This window comes from Gopherus flavomarginatus, chromosome 5 (genome assembly GCF_025201925.1).
Source record: "Gopherus flavomarginatus isolate rGopFla2 chromosome 5, rGopFla2.mat.asm, whole genome shotgun sequence".
Lineage (NCBI taxonomy): Eukaryota > Metazoa > Chordata > Testudines > Testudinidae > Gopherus > Gopherus flavomarginatus.
The window spans coordinates 129,753,998-129,775,233 of NC_066621.1; the positions used below are offsets into that span (position 1 = coordinate 129,753,998).

A 21,236-nucleotide genomic window follows, 5' to 3' on the forward strand; every position below is an offset into this window, starting at 1 on the left:
AGGTCTACGTGGAAGCAGGGACCGGGGAGCATAGCTGCTATAACTGGTATACGACTAGGTGTGTGACCTCACCTGATATCCATAAGGGTTACACCTGGCTAAGTACTAATATAACCCACACACCTCCTGGGTGTAGTGTTGTGTCCCATCTAGTGGCACCAAGACCACTTAGAGTACGTCTATACTACTCGCTGGATAGTAATTGATCGGCGAATCGATGCCTGAACTCCACCTCGGCAGGAGGAGTGAGCAGCGTTGAGGGGGCAGCCATGGCAGTTGACTCACCGCCGTGAGGACGGTCAGGTAAGTCGAACTAAGATACTTCGACTTCAGCTACGCGAATAGTGTAGCTGAAGTTGTGTATCTTAGATCGATTCCCCCCCACTCCCATCCCCAGTGTAGATCAGCCCTCAGAGACAGAAAATGAGTCTGCCTTGCAGCCTTAGCTAACAGCCAGTTGGCTTTTAGTACATGTAGTAGAGCAGGAGTCAGCAACCTTTCAGAAGTGGTGTGCAGAGTCGTCGTTTATTCATTCTGATTTAAGGTTTCATGTGCCAGTAATACATTTTAACATTTTGAGGCAGTCTCTTTCTATAAGTCTATAATATATAACTAAACTATTGTTGTATGTAAAGTAAAGTTTTAAAAATGTTTAAGAAACTTCACTTAAAAAGAAAAATTAAAATGCAGAGCCCCCCGGACCAGTGGCCAGGACCCGGGTAGCGTGAGTGCCACTGAAAATCAGCTCACATGCCCCTTCTGGCACATGTGCCATAGGTTGCTCACCCCTGCAGTAGAGGCTCATGCACTAAATTCCAGAGGTCTCTGGTTCGATCCAGTCCCCTGATAACCAGGGTCTGTCAGCATTACACTAACATTTAAACAGAGAGATGACACCCAGTTAAGAAGACTCTGAAGCAGTGGAGGGCACACAGGCAGGCTGATTCAGGTGTGATGCAGGGCACTGTGGGATAGCATTGGGAAGACTGCCAGCAGTGGAATAGTTAGGAAAGGGACCACATATACCTTAAAGTGAACAAACTCAGTGCAAAAAGTAGAGTTACTCCTGTTCCAAGAGGGACCACTTGCTGCAACCTAAGACACCAAAGAATTTTCTGAACCATTTTTTTTTAAATGTGTGTTGCCACCGTGAAGCAAACGAACTACAGTTACTCTGATGTAACATCCATGTGCAGACAAGCCCCAAAGGAAGTTGGTTTGTTGATAACAGAAATACGGTTCACTGTGGTTCTACTGTTCATTTCACTGGCTCCTGGGCTGAGGGGGCATATAGGTATGGCTCAACTACCACAGTGGCCTGTGAATGGGTTTTTGCCTGCAGCAGAATAGCCAATACCACCTGACTACGTGCTTGGCCAAAAGTAACTTGTTCAGATGTCTCTGCCCTTACAAAGAAGGTGTACATACACATTTCCCTCCAGGCAGACCTTTTTAACCTAACTCTGCAAGATGAGCACTGGTGAGTCTAGCTTTAGCTCTATGGGTTAGCAGCTGCTTCATCAGGCAGAGAGCTTAGAAGTACTGGGGAAGGCAGATAAAACACCTCACCCGCCCACCCCAAACCAATACATCTGTGCACAGAGCCCAGGAACAGACCACCAGCACAGTAATAAGGCACAAAGTAAAACTGAATTGCTGCTGGCTACTTCCCTGAAGAAAAATAAAGTTGAGCAAGTGTGCGTTTGAACCTTTGCAGCTGCAGGAACAATTGCCTCTGCTCTTAAGACACCCCTTGGAGAAGGGGGAAGTAAACTTTGGCAGGAGAACACTATGGGCAATTGTTCCTGTGACATGGCCCCAAATGACAACTCTACTTTGACCCACACACCCCTCCCCCCGACCCCAATAGTCACAAGAATGGAGGCAACCTTTCCCTGATGTGGGGCCAGCGTGCTTTGGAGAGACAAAAACTAACTGAAAAACGTGAAAGAGCATCTTCTTAAGCTTAGACTTTTTTAAAAGCCCCTTGGAGGAAAACACTGCAGCAACAGGAACCTCGTGAGTTGAGCAGCTGTTTGCTGGTGTCCAAATCACTCTTTTTTTTAGTTAGCATTATAGTCTTGCACCTGCAGTTCTTAAATACAGTCATCATCCAAGTCCTAGTAACCAGATGATTAAACAGTTTAAAAAGGGCCAAAAGCATAATATCCATAAATCTCAGCCAATTCTTCACATGCAAGATTAGCTCAAATATAAAGAAAAGGGCATTATAAAGTGGTCCCATGATAATGCTTAAAACCTATTTTTTTAAATATACTGAAACACGCACGCCCCAGCCATGGCCCGTAATAGCTGTTAGAGGTACTGTAGCCATGTGCCTAACACACTGTTAGGCAAGTACCACTGCAATTCTTGTATTGATAACATTGTTCCTGAGAGCTGGAGATATGTTCACTGACTTGGACAAGAAAGCACAGTGAAATAAGTTATGGAAGTGGTTAATGCAAATGAATGAAGCTATTATGTTGGACAATATGATCATTCCCAGATACAGATGGGGGCTGGCAATGAAAGAAAACTCTGAGAATGAAACTTCTACAAGAACAACATGACTTTTAGTGAAAATATGGCAGTAGTTCCCACATGAGAGGCTTCATCCATTCTAACACAGCAGACTATTGACTTTATTTATCCTAGTCATTAATGGTTACTTTATAATCTAGTTTAAGTATAAGGGGTTTACTTTATCTAACATATTCTAAACTTACTGTGATTCCAAGATGTTTTTGCACCCAGACATCTCTCTCCCCTTTCTTACGTGAGATGGAAGAAGAATAGCGAGAGAATAAAACTATCAGGTATTCTGCTATGCCTTTGATACTTGAAGAACTGGAGCCATATGTAAGCATTCACAAACACTATAACCAGGAGAGAATACTGTAGGCAGAAGGGATCTTATCACTTCAGGGTCTTAGGCTAGACTTGAGGGCCTAACTTGGAAAATGTGTCCCTTAGTGACTTACTCAACGTAACACACTAAGCAGAGCATTGAATAGAATCCAGATCTGTTGAGCCCCAAGACTATGCAAGACACACCTAAGATACTTTTGGTGTATGGGCGGACAGCTCATGAAAATGAACTCCTCGCTAGAGCTGGTCAAATATTTTCAATTTTCACTAGAGTACAGAATTTCCTGACAAATTCAGGGGTGCAATCCAGAGAGAAGATAAACATCAGCATTTATAGTGAGGGTGGTTTTAGGTTTTTATTATAAATTATTAAAGCACTGACCAGGTAAAACCTAGCTAAGATGACAGGCAGACAAACATACATACTGAGCAGAGATGTGACCTAGGTAATTCTGTATGTTCTGATGGGCTAACATAGCTAGGAGACATTATGTAGTATAGATAGGTTCAAACCAAACCCAGGATCTGATTCTCCTCCCAGTTTAGGCTCCAATCCTACATATATTTATGCTCATGTTTAACTATATTCACAAGCAAACCTTTGCAGTTCAATGGAACTACTCCTATGAGTAAAGCATGTGCATAACTATTTGCAGGATCAGGTCCTCTGGGAAATCCATAAGCAGATTCTTATTCAGAATCCAATCTCTCTCTCATACACACTAAAGCCACCGCCTCTCATATTTACATAAAATGCATCCCCAATCGCTGACTATTCTAAGGGTCACAATGCAAATCTTTGAATTATGTTTGTTTGCTATCCAAGTAAAATTTATTTAGAACATTTTAATTGTCTCTCACACACACCCCATTATCATTAACAATTCTCTCACCATCTAGATGGCTGGAGGAAGAGGGGGCTCATCCACTGATGCAATCATCAGGCTGCCAGGGATACTGAGTAGTGTTATTCACTGGATGAATAACAGGATTTAACACAATGTGCTCTTTGAAGTCAGTGAGCGTTTGACCCTTGACTTCAAAAGGAGCAGGTCCCAAGTTCTGTGTTTGGGAAGTTAGGGATTTGTCTGAGGAAGATTAGAGTGAGGTTATTTACCAGATTTAAGGCATCTGAAGAAATGTACTAGATTATTCTAAATTATTCTAAATAGAGTTAGCTAGGTTGCAAAATTAAATAAAAGCCTAATGTAAGAAGGGAACGAGTAGTTTTGCTAATGGTCAGAAAAGACCCACTGATTGAGATGGCAGTGTTTATTTCAATTAATTACGCAAAGTCAAAATTAAGAGTATTATTGTCACTTGAACCCAGAGTGCAGGAATGAACATCTTTGAACACAAACTACTTCTACTTAAATCTAATATGATTGTAATAAAAACAAAAGCCCCAATATTGCAAACTGTAGCACACAGATGGATTTCTTCAGTCCCATTGACTCAATTTGACTTCCCACTCAAGTCAATGGAAGTTGTGAGTCCTCAGCACCTCTCATGAACTGATAATTGGTTATCACTAAGGTCTACAACCGACACTGTGCCAACTAAAATTACACAGAACTACCTTTATCACACTAGCAAAAGTGACAAAGATTCAGTGAAGTTATAAAAACTAATGCCCTGATCCAGCAAACACTTATGCATGTCTAACTTTACACACATGCATCTGACGAAGTGGGTATTCACCCACGAAAGCTCACGCTTCAATACATCTGTTAGTCTATAAGGTGCCACAGGACTCTGTCGCTTTTTTCAGATCCAGACTAACACGGCTACCCCTCTAATACTTTACACACATGAACAGTCTCATATGTAAAGTTAAGCACAAAACAGTTTTCAGGATCAGTGCAACAGTTTATTTTCCTTGCACAGGAACCTTGTACATATCAGCATGGAATGATACTCTGCACTCTAATATTTTACATTTGGTATGTATACATAAACCTGATGTACATACATGTCAATTCACATTCCAATCAGCTCTTAATATTTACATTTTTAATTACCAACAAACCAAGAGGTTACAGTTAAAGGCTGGCCCTAATCAGAATTTCTCCAACACCTTCTCCTAACTCTGTTCCTAGTCACTCCTAGGGAACACTTGTAATAGCCAGGCACAGCATGAATTACAGAGAGCATTGTGTGGCAGTGTGGGTTTACAATAATGTAGTTCTTGTGAAACCTGTAGAGTTAAACTTTAGTCTTCAGATTAGTGATTATATAAGGTGGGGGTGGGGGTGGAAGAGAACTCACTCAATTGTTTCTAGAACCCAACCATTGACTGTGGGGATTGTCTGACACTCCTTCAAAATAAGTGCTTTATCAGTTATGTAGCTACATTGCCAACGCACTCCTGTAATTTGCCAAAAAGAGCAGGAAGGCTGCATCTGGCAAAGCAAAGGCAATATCACAATATAATGCCAATGCCCTGGATACTTTCCCTAATGTTAGAGTGCAACAGTACAAGATATGGGGTTGTGGCTGGCATAGGCCTGTGGTTTTCTTTTTTAGGCCTCTGAAGGACCGAGCAACATCATCCACTAACAGGGAGGAGTTTTTTTATTTTAAAGTGAGCCCGTGTTGGAATCATAGAATATCAGGGTTGGAAGGGACCTCAGCAGCTCATCTAGTCCAACCCCTTGCTCAAAGCAGGACCAATTCCCAACTAAATCATCCCAGCCAGGGCTTTGTCAAGCCTGACCGTAAAAACCTCTAAGGAAGGAGATTCCACCACCTCCCTAGGTAACCCATTCCAGTGCTTCATCACCCTCCTAGTGAAAAAGTTTTTCCTAATATCCAACCTAAACCTCCCCCACTGCAACTTGAGACCATTACTCCTTGTTCTGTCATCTGCTACCACTGAGAACAGTGTTCAGAAGACCTGGGCCTGGGTTTTCAGACTGGGTAAGTAACCAAGCACATGCTGCTGCTGGCAGGGCTGGCTTTAGGAAGTGCGCGGCCCAATTCAAACAGTTTTGGTGGGGCCCTGGGCAAGGATGACTTAAAAGAAAATAAACACGTAAAAAAACACATGGGGCTTGTACTCACTGGCCAGTGCTCCCAGTTTTCAGCAGCACTTCGGCGGCAGGGCCTTCAATCGCTCCAGGTCTTCGGTGGCACTGAAGGACCCGCCACCGAAGTGCCACCGAAGACTCAGAGCAAGCGAAGGACCCGCCGAAGACCCGAAGCGCCGCCAGCTGAGTAAAAGTTAAAAGGTGCCTCTAGCCAGGGAAGGGATTCTCACTGGGGCAGGGCCCGATTCAGGGGAAGTGGTGGAATATGCCTAAAGCCGGCCCTGGCTGCTGGCCCCTTACCAGGGTCAGGTTTCAGTGAGGGGCTTTGGCTGCACTTTAGTGCAACAGGAAAACCCTTCTGCCCGGCGGAGGGTTAAAAGGGCCGTGGCGAGGCTGGGCCAAGCTGACCGCGGGAAAGCCCAGAGCTTTACCCCGGGGGACTTTAGAGCCTCCTCAAACAGAGCAGCAGGATGCCCCGCGTCAGGCGAGAGGCACCAAGAATCCCAAGGAGAGGGGCGGCCCCGGGCAGCGGCAGCGCCGCCGGGGACTGGGCTGGTTACCTGGGCAAGCTCCCCCTGGGCAGCGCGGCTCCGCATCCTCCTCCCGGCGGGCGGCGGCCGGCGCAGCTGAGCGGCGTCGCGGGAGACACCTGACTCGGCGCCGGGGCCAGGCAGAGGCTGGGGGCTGGCTGCGGTGTGCGACTCACCGCCAACTTCTCCCCTCCTCACAGGGGCCAGGGCTTGGCAAAACCGCTGCGGAGCTTCCTCTGGGCGGGCAGGACACTTGGCAGCTGGGGGCCGGGCTCCCTCGCCATGCTGCAGAGCGGACGGCGCTTGCACCTGCTCTCCCCAGCGCCTCTCCCCCAGCCTCCCCGGCACCCAGCTGGCTGGAGCCCTCAATGCCCAGGTGTCTGTCCCTCACTCCCCCTGCACCCAGCTGGCTGGAGCCCTCAATCCCCAGCGTCTGTCCCTCACTTCCCCGGCACCCAGCTGGCTGGAGCCCTCAATCCCCAGCGTCTGTCCCCCAGCCTCCCCGGCACCCAGCTGGCTGGAGCCCTCAATCCCCGGCGTCTGTCCCTCACTTCCCCGGCACCCAGCTGGCTGGAGCCCTCAATCCCCAGCGTCTGTCCCTCACTTCCCCGGCACCCAGCTGGCTGGAGCCCTCAATCCCCAGCGTCTGTCCCCCAGCCTCCCCGGCACCCAGCTGGCTGGAGCCCTCAATGCCCGGCGTCTGTCCCTCACTCCCCGGCGTCTGTCCCTCACTCCCCCGGCACCCAGCTGGCTGGAGCCCTCAATGCCCGGTGTCTGTCCCTCACTCCCCCTGCACCCAGCTGGCTCTGTGCCTAGCGTCTGTCCCCTGCACACAGGTGGCTTTAGGACTCAATGCCCAACATTTATCCCCCCAGCCTCCTCTGCACGGCTGGCTCCTACCCCACAGCTAGCGCAACGCACCCAGCTCCTGGACCTTGCCCCAGCTACCTGCAGGCTCAGTGCCGGTTCCTCCCAGCTACAGCCTCTCCCCGGCTCTCCTGTACGCAGCTGGCTCTAAGCTTTCACTGCCAGGGCTTCCCTCGCCTGCCCCGTAACACAGCTGGTGCTGGGCTCAGCCGCTCCCCGCCTGCCTCCCCCTGAAAGCGATTCTGGGGCCGCAGCCCTGTCCCTTCTTCACTTGCCTCCCCAGGCGCTGGCTTCCTTACCTGCCCAGCGCTCTGCTTGACACCGGCTGCAGCAGCCTTTCTTTGGGTCCTAACGCCTGACAAGTCTGGGGTGGCAGCGAGATGGTTTCCAAGCCTGCAGCCGCAGCTCGCTGTAAATCTCAGATGTCCTCCCTCAGTGGAGCGGTTCTCCTTGGTTAGTGATTGATCGCTCTTGTTAGGAGCTGGTTCCCCTGGTAAATTCCCGTCTGCTAGGCTGAAGCAGCGCCTCATAGGTGTGGCTGCTTAGGGGATTTCTCAGAAGTGCAAAACTCGGGAAACATTTCATTAAATTAGCTTCCCCCTTACTGTGGTACCTAGGTGCCCATCCTGCTCCCACTGAAGTCAATGGCAACATTCCTGATGAACGAATTGGGACTGGGATTAGGCCCTTAGTATCAGGATTGTGCCTACATACTGTGGCACTGAGTGCAATAAAACCTGGGTAGAAGAGAATATTTAGGGAGGAGTGAATTATTACTTATACTGGTATAATGCCCAGAGGCCCCAGTCAGGAAACAGCTCCCCATTGTGCTAGGCACTCAGGAGCGGCGCCAGGGTTTTTGGCACCCTAGGCGCAGGGCCGGCTCGCCGGTCCCGCGGCTCCAGCGGACCTGCCGCAGCAGTCTGCCGCTCTCCCAAATCCTGGCGCCCTAGGCGACCGCGTAGGTCGCCTAAATGGAAGCACCGGCCCTGTAGGCACTGTACTGTAAAGCCCCCCAGTCTTCACAATCTATACAGTGAAGCAATTCAGAATTTTCCCCAGAACATTTGCTCATTTCTAGACTCACTCACTAACAATGTTTCTTGAAATTCCAAAATGTTTACATAGGTTCAGTGTTTAGGTAGGTCCTCTCTTTCCCCAACTTCCCCTTCTTCCCTTCCAGTTCTGGCAAAAATCAAAACCAGAAATCCCTTGAGAGAGGCTCTGCTTGTGGCCTCTTCATCTGTAGAAATGGAAAATAGAGACACCAGGCACTCAGGATTTCCAGTGCAATTCTGCAGAATCTAGAATTTTGGAAAATTCAAAAAAATCTCCAAATTTTGAGTGATCATACTAAATGCACCTGAACTATAGCACTTTTGAGGTTTCCCCAGTCTGAGAATATTTAAAATTCATATTGTCACAGATCTGATACCAACTATGAATATCATGTCTGACACCATGTTATGTGGCATGGCCACATGAAACTTCAGAGCCTCAACTCTTTCTACTCCAAAAGCATAGGCTCTTAATCTCTGTCACCAGTACAGAGCCAACCCCCACATGGTTAAGCAGCCCTTATTCTCTCCAGCAGAGGGCACACTAGCTAGTATGCTACAATATTTTAAAGGCATAAAAGTAATTTGCTACTTTTTCTAAAACATCTGTTTGTCTGTAGCTTACTTTAAATAAATCTATCAAGGCATCACTTTACATTTAATTGATTTGAACAATATATTTTTACTGTTCATGGCAACAGTTGATTTCATAGATTCCAAGGCCAGAAGGGACCTCTGTGATCATCAAGTCTGACCTCATGTATAACACAGGCCATGGAACTTCTCCAAATAATTCCCAGAGCAGATCTTTTAGATAAACATCCAATCCTGATTTTAAAATTGTCACTGATGAAGACTCCACCATGATCCTTAATAAGTTGTTACTCTCATTGTTAAAAAAAATTCTCCTTTTTTCCAGTCAGAATTTCTGTAGCTTCAACTTCAACTTCCAGCCACTGGATCACATTATACCTTTGGGTGTTAGATTGAAGAGCCTATTATTAGATAGTTGTTCCCTATGTAGATATTTATCGTCGGTGGCAATCCCTCAAGGTGGAGGATGATTTTTCACAGGTTTTATTTTTCATGGGTCCTTTGGTGACTGAAGAGTCCAATTCTTGTGCCACAGGCTCATTGGCAGACATTGCAGGTGGTGTTGGAAGATATGACTGGGCCACGATAGCTGCATGACTATTGTCTTTCTTTTCTGGTGTTTTTCTGAGACCAGGGCAAGGCAATTTTCTTCAAAAGTAGATGTTCCCTCTTTGACAAGTCTTCGTGAGTTTTCCCTATCCTGTGCTGCTGTTTCCCAGTGTGCTGTGTTGATGCCACATCTCTTGATGTTTACCTTGAGGGTGTCTTTAAAGCATTACTTTTGGCTTCCTCATTTCCTTTCTCCTTTGGTGAATTGGGCATACAGCAGTTGTTTTGGTAAGCGTACATCAGCATCTATTCCTTGTCCAACTAGGGCTTTGCGGGGGCTCACAGCAAAGGGTGCCTGGCTCAGGTATATGCTTAGCCATTAAAGAAAGCTGTCATATCCATAGCCTTCTGAGAGAGAAAAGTGCCAAGCAGGCAAGGTCTTTAAACAGCAGAATACAAATTCTTCGCAGCTAGAGCCTGTAAGGATTTAATACTCCTTCCTTGCAGCCAACTTCTGCAGCCAGAGTCTTTCAATTCCATAAAAACTTCTTCAGACTCTGTCCCTTGAGTTCTCATTGGGAGGAACCCCAAACTGCATCCCTTCATCCTGCTGTCCTAATGAAGAATAATCTCTGCTAGATTCCACCTTTTCCACCCCGGTGCAACCTTTGCAGTTTAACAGACAACTGGCTTCCCTTCTCTGCTCATTGAGAGTTTAAACCTTTTCTCCCCCAGACACAGGGTGTGGGTCATACCCTTCATTATATAGAGCTGTTATAATTCAACTAGTGGTGATTACATTTGAGTTTCCTTTTTTCAAGTATATATTTAATTTAACACTTTTCTGACATTTGTCTTTGAGATTTCTAGCTACTATTTGCAATGACTGCCAGATATTCAATACTGCAATGCTTTTGAAACACAAATCTAATACACTATCTATATCTATATAAATCTATCTAAAGTGTTTCTAGGGAGCATAGAGCATCAAATAATTTAGTAGTAAGATACACCAGAATTGTCCATAGCAGTCTCTTTGCTTTGCCTCTCCTGGTTCAGCAGCCTTGGTTAACTGTGTCTTTGGGGTGGTTTGTTTTGTCTTCTTATTGTTGTAATTCCTTGCCTTCAGCTATAGCAAGAAAAATGTTATGAAAAGCTATAAAACATGCTCTGAAAATAAGCCAAGTTGGGCTCAGTCTTTTTGATGCTAGTATGTCATCCGACTGCTGAAGGCGGTTGACAAAAAACCCCTTCTCTATCTCTCATGAGTTTTACCCTGGACTGTGTCTTCTGACACACGGAAGTACAGCTGTACTGATGTGTTGTGAATGGTGAGGTTGTTTCTGAGGTAGCTGGGCCTTCTTCAAGCCCTCAAATTGGCATGGGCCAGGAACTGGAGGACAGGGTATGTAGGATGTGGAGGACAGGGTACGTAGGACAGTGATGTGATTTGTTCTCAAGGCTGGACACTGGGTTTTGTATAAGCTGAAGTTTCCATCTTGCTTCCATCTTCAGCCCTAGAGAATGACAAACATATGGGTCACTGTGGAGAGATAATCATCTGAGAGGAACATGTGCAGTTTCTTGGCAAGAAGGAGGTGGAAGAACGCATTTCGTGCCATTGTTTCTCCCTGGGCATCCAGGATTAGTGATGACACTAGGAGGATCATGAGATGTCCTACCATCTTGATTAATGGAGGATAGGTTGATGGAGAGGTCAGTGCCATGGTTCTGGCACTGCTCAATAGTGTCATTTCAGTCTCCTCTGGATTCAGTATGAGCCAATTGCTCTTCATCTGGGCACTGATCTTGTGTAGGCTTTGTGATGCCATTGTCATATCTACTGACAAGGAGTTGGAACTAGATACTATCAGCATATTGTTGACAATAGAGCCCATGGCATCGCAGGACCTCTTCAAGGTGTCTTAAATCTATGAGAATGTGCCAGGCAGTGGGTCTCTGACTTTAAGACCTAGTACAGTACGTCTAAGAATCACAGTGGGCTCCTAGGCACTATGGTAATACAAACAGTCAACAATAGTGGGCATACCCCCTTTGTCATTTTAATCAGCACCGTTAAAATAGTTTCTTATTCTGATATTATGCTATAAACCAACCTATGCACCACATGACTGTGCTACCTAGACAAAATTTGCAATCACTGGGCAAGGGGAATGGAGAACCAAGCAGGAGGTTGTAATCTGCAGCTCACAGGAGGAAAGTTTTGAAACCGGAGATGTCTTTGACGTTGTCTTTATTTCAGTGCAAATAATAGTACAGCTGGACTCTGTTCAATAGTAAGGTTACAATTGTTCCCAATACTTGAATGCTTAGGAAAAAAACAGGAAAGACCTGTCCCGGGAAAGATTATATCATTGAAAACTGCCCACAAGAACACCTGATTCTACTATACTTTTATATTTTTTAAATAATTTCCATGGCATCGCATTAACAAACATAAAAGCTCATGAACTCTGGTATCTGAAGCAAATGTGTTTGATATCTGGCACATATTCCTCCTGTGGGATGGATTGTTTGTGCAGAGCTTTATTGAATAATATGAAGAATGAATTACAAAATATTAGTGTAACCTAGTAAAAAGTTATTTTATTTTTTAAGCCAAGGACATAACAGATCTCACAGAGCTACTTTACTTAACCTGAATCAAAGTTATGTTAAGGAACAATAGCTATAAACAAAGAAGTCTTTGTGTTTTTAAGTAGCGCAGTCATAATTAGCTTGGTAATAGCAGCCCCGATTCAGGAGAGCACTTAAGTACATGCATAATGAAGGCTTAAAAAGAACTGTACTCCCCCTAACATATGAACCTTGCAAGGAATACAAATGCCAGAGGTTGCTACTGAAGGAGAAAAAGAAAAGGAGAAGCTAAAGAAATAAATGCACAATACTCTCAAAGAGGGGGCAGCCTTTATTCAAGGTGGAAGCCTACCAAGAGTTTTACTACAGCCATACCATGTTGCAGTATGGGGCCAGATCCTCAGCTGGTGTAAAACAGGATCAGTGGCGGATTACCGTATGGGGCCCATGCCTGGGGGCCCTGGACAATTAGAGGGTCCCCTCCGCAAGCCAGAATTCTGCCCATACTTGCTCCTCCTCTCCCGCCTACCGAGGCCCCGCCGCCCTGCTCCTCCTCTTCCCCCTTCAGGCCCCACCCTCTGGCCAAGCTGGACCAGGTGAGCACTGAGCGTATTCCTCCTGTGCGAAGCTCTCCCCCCTGCCCCGAGCTCCTCCCTCCCATCTGGAGCTGCCGTCCTGAGTCACTTTCCTTCCCCCTCCCTCCCACACAGAGCTGCTCCCCTTTTCCCCCCTATTTTACACAGGGGTATAGTGAAACACACAGAGATTAAGTCAATTGCCTACAGTCAAGCACAAAGTGAATCAAGTATCACTGCTAGTTAGAGAACTCAAGTGTCCTGACTCCCAGTCTTCAACACTTACCAACAGATATTGTTTTAATAAAAAAACCTCATCTCTCAGCTCTTACAATATTTGGCACTTTGCCAGAGTTCTCTGGCGTAATGCTGTATAATGTGTACAGACAGCTGCAGCTGTCCACACTCGCTCACCTGAAAGTGCAGGCTCCAGAACTAATGCCACAAGTGTCAACCGGGTTATTAATTCAAAACCAAATCATTTAGTGACAAGATGACATCTTTAAGATAGCCACATTTTTAGGGCATTGAACCACTTATTTTCATTCATATTCATTTCTGTGCAGCCCAGGCAGCTGTGGGGAGCCCCAGACCCTCCATCTGTCCAGGGCAAGGAGCTGGGGTGCCTGAGAGCAGCCCCCAGCCCATGTCCCTGCCCTCCAGGGCCCGCCGTCCAGGACAGGTGGAGGGTCCAGGGCTCCCCACAGCAGCCCAGGCTCCCTGGGCAGCTCTTACCATGGCCTGACTTCCGGTCAGGTCAGGAGGCAGGGCCAAGGGGGAAGGGGAGGAGCAGGGGTCGGGGGCCTGTGGGATGTGTGTGGAGGGACTCTCAATGTTCTTTGTGCCCAGGACCCCAATAAATCTTAATCCGCCTCTGATCAGGATAGCTCCATTTTAATTCCATTTCCAATTTCAATAGAGTTATGCTGATTTCTGTCAACTGAGGAGCTGGTCCATGACTGTGTCATCTCTTACAGGTTATGCAGGATTGGAGCTGGGCCATATTTAACTGAAAGCTCTAGCCAAACCCTCAAGGTAAATCCAGAGTGGTGTAGAAAGTGGTGGTAGTGATTCGGTAGATAGACTCTTAACACTGAGTCGATACTAAACCAATAATCCATTCTTCTTCATCAACAAATTAATGGTTATAGTACAGTAGCACCTAGAATTCTCAGTCAAGTGAGGGATCTATTGTACTAGGTGCTGTACGTGACAGGCATGACAAAATCCTGGACAAATTGTATGTAATTACATTAAACTCTTTTGAATTAAATTGAAGTATCTTAGGACTTCACTATATTAAAAATGCAAATATTTATGTATTATTGTGGAATTATCTGTAGTGTCTCTGTGCCTTGCTGGGAAATAACACAGTGTGTATAGGGACTGAATTGTGTAGCCTGGTAATACCTTGGTTAGGAGGGAGGGGGAGAGACAGGTGTGTCTGCCCAAGAGAGGTGACTGAGTGTGGGTGTCTTTGCTGGACCATAAAAGGCAAATACAGGAGCAGTTGCCCTGAACTGACACTATACAGACATACAGCAAAACAGTCCCTGCCCCAAAGAGCTTACAATCAAGTATACAAGAAATAACATATAGATGAGCCAAAACAGGGGGCACGTGGGGTGAGAGGACAGGGTAAGAAACATCACTGGGTATTTTATCACAGATTACCTGTGTGTGCAATTCTTAGGCTATTGGAAACAGCAGTCAGTAGCTATTCTACTCTTTGTACAAAACTGCTGTTGATATCGCCAGGAATTCCATGCCAGGAATGAGGATAGACTATAGCCCATAGTGGAATGTATCCTCACCTTGATGGGCAGGGTTTTACAACTCCCATGAAGCTGAATGCATAAATCCATGCTCCGTGAGATGAGCGCGTATATGTCTACACAGATCACATCAGTGACTAAACAGAGCGGGATGTGTTCCATTCATGTGTAACTTGATCTCATAACTTGAGCTGCATTATCAATTCTATTCCAAACCAGTCTTAGCATAAACACTAAAAGCTGCAAATTGCAAAGCATTTATTCTTGAAAGTATTTGATTGACAGTAATTCCAAACAACTGGAGGCATCAGTAATAACTACACATACAATATGTATTGCAGGGAAAGGTAGCTATATTTGGTATTTATTTATGCTCTGAGGGGAAGCATTCATATTTACCATGAAGGCTGGTCCTTTGCTAACTTTGAAACACCCATCCATTTAAAAGTATTTCTATATTTTCAACAGTCACTATTGCTTTAATTCCTTAACACCATCAGAGCCACATATGTGGTAGCAAGGCATTCTGGGGTGAAGGGTTAATCATTTCACTGCAGCTCAGGTATTAACATCACATTAAAAACGCATGTATATGTATCCAAGTGACAGGATGAAAAATGATGCGTGGGGGTGAAAGCAGACAAGAATGTGTTCACGGCCTATTCAAGGACTAAGTAAACTTTATTGCACACTTCTCAGTCAATGCACTGATTGCTCCCCAAGTGCTCTCAGTTAAAACAACACAGTGGCTGTGTAATCTTCAAATCTATTATTAACATGCAAAGGTCAAGCAGACTTTGCTTTGAACCCTGTTTCAGTGCTCTGTGTTAGAGGAACTCGGCGATCATCTTGTAATGATATTGTGACTGAATTATGGAAGAACCGTGGCAGGGAGAGATATTTAAAGGTAGAATGGGAAATGAGACACCGAGAAGATCCTTACTACTCATCTTATTCTTGTATAGCACCTTTCATCCAAGAGGACCTCAAAATGCTTTATAAACTATGGGATAGATTGGGAACTTCTTACTCATGCTGGTGAGAAATTACTAACATGAGTCGTCCAAATGAAGGCAATAGTATTAACGGTGTGAGAAAATGCTCCCTAGTACAAATATGGGATTCACAATCTGGCTTTACAGAGTTCACTTCCCCTGCCACTGATGTAGGCCCCTGGGTACTGAAATGGAGGAAGAGGTTAACAGCATTCAGTAACATCAGACACACAGGGAGGGGAGGAATGCCTACTGTCATTGACAGTGCAGGGGGAAATTTAGGTAGGTAGAATGCAATTCCCCAACTGGGATTTAGTTAGGAAAGTTGGGTTAATACCCCTATTCTTAGGAAAAATGCAACAGGAAATGTAGTGACTACAGATAGCTAGGACCTCAGTTTTACACCCTAGCCGAAAGACGACATGTCCAGCAGTGCAGTGGCTCAGTACTGACAGAGAAAAGAGTACAACCAGACTTCCACAGCCCTTGTGGGTTTTCCCTGGAGAAAGACAACCCCATCTGCTTTGCCTGTGAGATCATATAAAAAGGTCAGTGGAACAGCCCCTAGCAGAGGACAACCCTTGGGCATAGAAATAAATTATCTTTGTGTTGTAAATAGGGCCAAAGGAGGGGGCAGTAGTGCTACATACAAACCCAGAAGACAGTGACACTCCAGTGATTATAACAACACTGACCTTAAAAGCACACAGGGAAACAGCTAGAGAGAAGCCACCCTGTTCAAAGCTGTGAGCCTGAAGTCAGACTTGTAAAGCCATATTCAGACACCAAAATGAAACTGACTCGCTTTCCGCACAAGCCTCTTTTCTATGGCAGTGTATGTGAGCTGCAGATGCTCAGCAGGTTTAATAATCAGGCCATTTCTATTTAGATGCCCCAACAGGGCTGTCAGAGCCTGATTTTATGCTCCCGGTTTGAAGATTTTGGCCATGGGCCATAGAACGGTGCTAACAACATCTAGCATGGGTAGGTTTATTGGGACATTTGGTTCTGCTCAAGTGTTTCTAACCAGTATTCCTGCCCTTGGGCGCCTTTCCCCTTTCCACCAACTACTATACCATGCTCTGTCAATATCACTTGATTCCGAGTTTGCAGTGCAGTGACTTCAGTGCACTAGTGACATTGTTAAAGAGCAACATAGCTGTCAATTTTTATTTGAAACAGCGAAAGATCCTTATCAGCACCGTGAATAGCTTGTAAGTCAACATATTCCTAGTGAATGTCAAATTGACATGGCTTGCATTACTGCAGTCAGCCATAGGAGTTATTTGGTGAGAGGCAGGAAAAGCAATGCTATGACCCAGCGTCATTTAGCCCCTAGACAAAGGAAATACAGTCAATGACTCAACTGCCTTTGGAATTTACTGTAATAAACAATGAGAGAACATTCCACCTGAAAGAAAACAAATTAGAGATAATTAAACCTGTCATGCAGAAAAACTGAAAATACTTTCTTGTATCAGAGCCATAAGCCATGTAGTGCATGTGGTGATGAAAACTAACAACTAGTTACTGATTTAGTGATGAGGAAGTCCCCCTGGAATGTATGGCCACCAGACTGAGTTGTCTGATTTAGATCATATTAAGTTTTTTGTTGCAAAGGCTGGATCACCCTGTAAAGCTAAGGCTGAAATTCTGACCTCAGAAGCTACATGTACACTCTATACCTTCCCTCAAAGACAAAGAGCCAGATTGCTGGGACAGCATGGCATGATACTACCCCAGGCCCAGGAAAGTACATCACCTCCACAGCAGGCAGCAGCAGCATACCACACGTGAGAGGGTGCAGCATGCACTCCCCATTACAGCAGGTTAGCTATGCTTGCCATGTGTTGGGACAGGGCCTGGCTAGGGCCCCATGGGAACTAGCTGGAAGCAGTGCCTGCATTCAGAAAAGTGCAGGGGAGTATAAGTGATCCCGTACTTTGATGGGCAGTTCAAGGAGAAGGAAAGCCCCTTGTGCCCATCTCTCTCCCTGCACACCTGCTGAAGCATTAATCTGGCTTAACATGAGCCTTAAAAGACACAAAAATCAGTGGGAGAATAAGCTAAGACACATGCACACAAAAGCTAGTTGCAGTCTAGATGGATGTTCAAACTGTGAATCAATGCAAGAAAATTAATGTCTTCTAGTTTCTTAAGAATGAAATTTTAATTATTCGTGACATTCACTAATCATGGCTTGTCATCTAGTACCACATGGCATATTTAAAGGAACAGTGATATATAGCTATGATACTATATATTTTATAACAGCACTTATGCCTGACAGATGTAATGATCTCAAACTCACTCAATTTCCTTGGTAAAGAGATTCCCGCCAAATGAATACATTAAATGGAATCAAAACTACCACTTAGAAAACATATCACATTCAGAGCAATGGTCACAACATAGTTTCATTCAATTATAGTTTTATTGGAAATGTATTTTTATTTAAAAAAAAAGCTTTAAGAACAGTCCCATATTGCCACATCCAATATAAATCCTTCACAAGTTGCAAAACAGGACACAAATTAGACTCTTTTTCAGATACAAATGAAGTAAGGGTTTGTACGTTAAAGGGTCATGAGGAACAGTGAAGCCATCTATTTTAAATTACAGTTCTTTTTTGATACAGCCTAGGGTTACAAAACATAGCATGTGTTTAGCAATCTGGAAGCCTGTACGTAAGGGTTAGGAAAATGACTGTTTAAACAGAAGCAGAAGTTTAATGGAACAGCTGCTGAGCTAGGCAGTGAATCTGTCCCTATAGCTGTCACTAATTACATGAAAAACTGTTATACCTTCCATGGCGTCACGTATCAGAGGGGTAGCTGTGTTAGTCTGGATCTGTAAAAAGCAGCAAAGAGTCCTGTGGCACCTTAAAGACTAATACATCTCTTTGTTGTGTTACCTTTGCTATTTTGGAAACCCTGCCTGCCTTTTAGTATTAATTATTAGATGAGAGGTTGAAGCAGCAGTAGGATAAGCAAGAGACTTTGAAAACCTTAAACAAAAGTAATTGAACATTTTCCTGCCTTTTTAAGGCCTGAACAGAGCTTCCTTCTGCCAAAGTTCCTAAAGGGACAGGAAAAAGATGCTCAGGCTGAGGTGGCAAGAAGCCAATCCCCACTATTCTTTCAGGATTTTGGCTTCTTCCTTTCGTTACTGAAAGCTTATATACCCACCTGTCAGGCAATCGGCTCCTCTGTGTTCTTATGGTGAGCACATGCACTTAATCCCTTTTAGTATAAGACAAGGGTGATTGGATGTTTGGGGCGGTGATCCCCTGCTTTCCAGAATCAGTGTGGGATCCCTTCATCATATAGCTATATACAGCACACATACATTTTTCTAAAGAGATTGTCTGTCTCTCTTTGGATGTTTATCTATGGCAGCTGCAGAGATGCTATAGACGTGGATTTAAAGGTGACACTTTTTTAGGAAACATCGAGACTCCCAAACCAGTAAGAGACAGTCAAAATGTCAGGAGAGAAACAACTTGCTATAACAAAATGTTGGTTACCTTGAAAGCCAATTTTCTTTATCCTCTTTGTAAAATCAGGTTCTATAAGCAGATTGCTGATTGGGCAATCAATTCAGAGCTAACACTTTCTCCATGAGAGAACGGATCTGCAGCTTAACATCACAGTAACTGCGAGGAGAACAAAAAGCAGCTGACAGAGCAGTGCCATGCCTGTGTTTCCAGAGGAAACATAAGAATGTTGAGAGCTTGCTGTGCAAACAGTGGGCTGGGCAGCAGTGGCAGTTTTAGCATGGGCTCTGCTGCCCTCATAGAAATCATGAAATCAAGGTTGCAGAGACAGATAAAAACACACTTCTACTCCAGTGGGGCGAGGCAGCAGTGCCTGGGTAATGGCGCGAGTCTGCCCCACACTCACCCTGCAGCAGCAGCAGCTTCTGTCCCAGATGTCTAGGCATGGCTCCCCACTCCAGGCATTGTGATCTGGCACATGGGTTGCAGAGGGAGAAAGTGTGAGGTAATTTACAATTAGGGATACATCAAAGGGAAAAGAGATGAAAGCCTCCCAGAGGAGACTATTTCATGCCATCACGAAATATAGTTGCTAGGGGTGTCTTATGAGATGGAGCATTTTCTAGAAACCTCATTTTTACCCAGCCTGACTCTGATAATTATTTTTATGCATTAATATTGACTTGTTTGCATCAAGGTGGATCTAAATTGGGCCAAATCCATCCCTGATGTGACCCCTGATATCAATGGAATTCACACTAGGGATTAACTTGGCCCATGGGTATCCATTATACAAATAGACATCCAAATTCTAATTGGTACTATTAGATATAACTAGAGAACAGATATAACTCCACCCCACCTCCTACCATAATATGTGCATCACTAGATGGAAATGTAAAGTTGTTAATAATAATGCAAAAAGGCAGAAGTGTTCAATAAATATTTCTGTTCTGTATTTGGGGGAAAACTTGTATCATACAATAACACACTTTCCATTCCACCAGTATCTCAGGAGGATGTAAAACAGCAAAGTTAGACATTTTAAAATCAGCAGGTCCAGATAACTTGAACTCAAAAGAGTTTTTAAAAAGAGCTGTATGAGGAGCTCGCTGGACCATTAATGTTGATTTCAATAAATCTTCTGGAACTTCCCTGGTGTTCCAAGATTGGAAGAAAGCTAATGTTGTGCCAATATTTAAAAGGGTAAGCAGGATGACCTGGTAATTATAGGACTGTCAGTATGACATTCATCCCAGGCAAGATAATGGAGCAGCTGATACAGGACGCTATTAATAAGGATTTAAAGGAGGATAATATAATTAATGTCAATCAACATGGGTTTATGGAAAATAGATCCCTATCAAACTAACTTGAGATAACAAGTTTGGTTGATCAAGGTAAGTGTTTATGTAATTTAACTCAGTATCTCATGATATTTTGATTAAAAAACTAGATTGATACAAAATTAACACGGCACACATTAAATGGCTTAAAAACTGGCTAACTGAAAGCTCTCAAAATGCAATTGTATATGAGGAATCATCAAACAGGGTCTCTGGGGCGATCCTGCAGGGATCAGCACTTGAACCTACCCCATTTAACATTTTTACCAATGATCTGGAAGAAATCATCAAATCATCAGTGATAAAATTGGCAGATAATACACAAATTGGGAGGTGATAAATAAGAAAGAGGGCAGGTCACTGATATAGAGCATACTGGATTGCTTGGTAAATTGGGCTCAAGGAAACTATGTGTTTTAATATGGCCAAATATAAATGTATACAAAGAACGTAGGCCACACTTACAGGATGGAGGATTCTCTCCCAGGAAGCAGTGACTCTGAAGGAGATTTGGGGCTCATGGCACACAGTCACCTGAACATGAGCTCCCAGGGAAACGCTGCAGCCAAAAGTACTAATGTGATCCTGGGATGCATGAACAGGGGAAATCTTGAGTAAGCAGAGAGTTTACTTTACCTCAGCAGTTGGCACTGCGGTGACTGCTTCTGGAATACCGTCTCCAGTCCTGGTGTCCACAAATCAGGAAGGACGTTGATAAATTGGAGAGGGTTCAGAGAAGAACCATAAGAACGATTAAGGGATTAGAGAACGTCTTATAGTGATTGAGCAATTTGAGTCTATCTATTTAGCTTAACAAAGAGAAGATAAAGACTGATCAAATCAAAGTACCTACATGGGAGACAAATATTTGATAGTGGCTCTTCAGTCTAGCAGAGAAAGGTATAACACATTCTGATGCTGGACGCTGAAGCTAGACAAATACAGAAGGAAAT

General features: G+C 44.5%; 1 protein-coding gene across 6 annotated transcripts in view; it reads right to left on the reverse strand.

Moving 5' to 3' along the window:
• TC2N (tandem C2 domains, nuclear) overlaps positions 1–7,795 on the reverse strand; it is a 47,078-nt gene extending 39,283 nt beyond the window's left edge. For 2 of the 6 annotated variants that reach the window (XM_050953301.1, XM_050953299.1), the window contains exon 1: positions 7,597–7,795. The gene's annotated coding sequence lies outside the window, so the exon portion shown is untranslated. Of the gene's footprint in view, positions 1–6,460; positions 6,557–6,606; positions 6,773–6,981; positions 7,067–7,596 lie in introns of those variants that run through there. The other 4 variants (XM_050953302.1, XM_050953303.1, XM_050953298.1 and 1 more) reach the window with 4 other exon arrangements.
• Between the last annotated feature and the right edge of the window lie 13,441 nt (positions 7,796–21,236).